This window comes from Ascidia mentula, chromosome 1 (genome assembly GCF_947561715.1).
Source record: "Ascidia mentula chromosome 1, kaAscMent1.1, whole genome shotgun sequence".
In the NCBI taxonomy this organism is placed as follows: domain Eukaryota; kingdom Metazoa; phylum Chordata; class Ascidiacea; order Phlebobranchia; family Ascidiidae; genus Ascidia; species Ascidia mentula.
This window is the reverse complement of record NC_138566.1, coordinates 20,954,766-20,957,265: the sequence shown is the minus strand read 5'-3', so window position 1 is coordinate 20,957,265 and position 2,500 is coordinate 20,954,766. Positions and strand designations below refer to the sequence as shown.

Genomic DNA, 2,500 nt, shown 5'->3' with positions numbered 1-2,500 from the left:
CTGCCGGGGAGGTCGTCAAACTAACGCCCCCCGATCGCTGGTTGGCATCGTTTATAGTCAGAACTAGGACGGTATCTGATCGTCTTCGAACCTCTGACTTTCGCTCTTGATTAAAGAAAACATTCTTGACAAATGCTTTCGCAGTCGTTCGTCTTGCGCCGATCCAAGAATTTCACCTCTAACGGCACAGTACGAATGCCCCCGTCCGTCCCTCTTAATCATTACCTCGCGCTCCGAAAACCAACAAAATAGAACCGAGGTCCTATTCCATTATTCCATGCACCATTATTCAGGCGAGCCGCCTGCTTTGAACACTCTAATTTTTTCAAAGTAAACGTCCCGGCCGCCGCCGACACTCAGTCAAGGGCACCGGCGGAGCGCCGGGGGAGAGGGCCAGGTGCGGCCAGTGCACGCCTTGCGACGGACCGGCCGCCTGCGCCCAACGTCCAACTACGAGCTTTTTAACCGCAACAACTTAAATATACACTTTTGGAGCTGGAATTACCGCGGCTGCTGGCACCAGACTTGCCCTCCAATGGATACTCGTTAAAGGTTTTAAAGTGTGCTCATTCCAATTACAGGGCCTCGTTTAGAGTCCTGTATTGTTATTTTTCGTCACTACCTCCCCGCGTCGGGAATGGGTAATTTGCGCGCCTGCTGCCTTCCTTGGATGTGGTAGCCGTTTCTCAGGCTCCCTCTCCGGAATCGAACCCTGATTCCCCGTCACCCGTAAGAACCTCGGTAGGCCGATACCCTACCGACGAAAGTTGATAGGGCAGACACTTGAATGATCCGTCGCCGGTGCGAGACCGTGCGATCCGCTGAGTTATCCAGAGTCACCAACACGTGTCGGGCGCGACGCGAGGCCGGCCCGGTCGGTTTTTGGACTGATAAATGCACGCCCGCCGCGAGGCAGGCGCCTGCCGCATGTATTAGCTCTAGATTTTGTACAGGTATCCACGTACGATGTACGATCAAATGAACCATAACTGATTTAATGAGCCATTCGCAGTTTCACTGTACGAGAGCGCGTACTTAGACTTGCATGGCTTAATCTTTGAGACAAGCATATGACTACTGGCAGGATCAACCAGGTAGCTACGAGAGCTGGGCTGGGCGGCACGAGGCCGCCGCCTTTTCACGCACCGGGTCCGACGCCCGCGAGGACGCGACCCACCGACCGACACTCTTTGCTTGGTTCGCCGCGCGAACTCGGAAAACCGTCACCGACGCCGGCAGCGCCGACCGCAGTCGAAAACGAGAGCGGGTCGGCGTATGCTCACCGGCGAGGCTGGCAACTGTACCGAACGCTTGCGATGGGACACCCCGTGAAAGCGACCGGCGTCGTACGAGCAGCAGCACATCTGCTCAGCGAGCCGCGCGCCTACAGGCGGTAGAAAACGCACGCGAGCGCGTTTCACCCATCCAGTGTGGGTTGCCCCACATAGTAGGGCTGGAACGGTTCTGCGTCCACCGCGAGACACCCACTTCCTCGTGACGCACGAAACTCGCTCGGGTCTCCTGCAGGTTTGTTTGTTTGTCTGTCCGTCCGCGCGCGCTGGTTTACAAGGCGGCCACCTTGGGCGAGTGCGAGCCGCGGGTGTGCGACGCCAACACGCCAACGACACACAACTCTTCAGAGAAAATCCGTCGTTTTTCCTCATTGGCGTGTCCCTGTACGTTCGCGCGTCCAGGGTCCAGGCCTCGCCGGGCGGCCGCGCGTTTTCGCGCGTCCGATGTTTGAAACGAGGCCCGCGCGTACTGCGAATGCGTGTGACAGGCCTTCAGCAACAGGCCATCAGCCAACGACCGTTGATTGGCACTTTGTAAAAAATTGGGACTCTGTCGTTTTTTTGCCCGGCCATTTCGCTGGCCCTGTACATTTGGGCGGCCAGTAGAGTGACCCTGTACATTCGCGCGGCCTAGGTTGTGGGCTCGCCGGCCGGCCGCGCGGATTCGTGTACTCGATGTTTGAAACAAGGTGCGCGCGCGCTGCGAATGCGTGTGGCAGGCCTGCAGCCACAGGCCATCAGCCAACGACCGTTGTTTGGCACTTTGAAAGAAATTGGGACTCTGTCGTTTTTTTGCCCGGCCATTTCGCTGGCCCTGTACATTTGGGCGGCCAGTAGAGTGGCCCTGTACATTTGCGCGGCCAGCGTCCAGGCCTCGCCGGCCGGCCGCGCGGATTCGCGTACTCGATGTTTGAAACAAGGTGCGCGCGCACTGCGAATGCGTGTGGCAGGCCTGCAGCAACAGGCCATCAGCCGACGACCGCCGTTTGGCACTTTGAAAAAATTTGGGACTCTGTCACTTTTTTGGCTCGCGCGAGTGAGAATGTACAGGGCCACTCTACTGGCCGCGCAAATGCATAGGGCCAGCGAAATGGCCGGGCAAAAAAACGACAGAGTCCCAAATTTTTTCAAAGTGCCAAACAACGGTCGTTGGCTGATGGCCTGTTGCTGCAGGCCTGCCACACGCATTCGCAGTGCGCGCGGGCCTC

At 57.8% G+C, this 2,500-nt stretch overlaps 1 non-coding gene across 1 annotated transcript in view; it reads right to left on the bottom strand.

The window, feature by feature from the left end:
- Nucleotides 1-1,097, bottom strand: part of LOC145887897 (small subunit ribosomal RNA) — a 1,824-nt gene extending 727 nt beyond the window's left edge. The window contains exon 1 of the ribosomal RNA XR_014399376.1: nt 1-1,097. This exon is cut by the window's left edge and continues 727 nt beyond it. This is a non-coding gene — a ribosomal RNA (small subunit ribosomal RNA).
- Nucleotides 1,098-2,500: the final 1,403 nt, after the last annotated feature.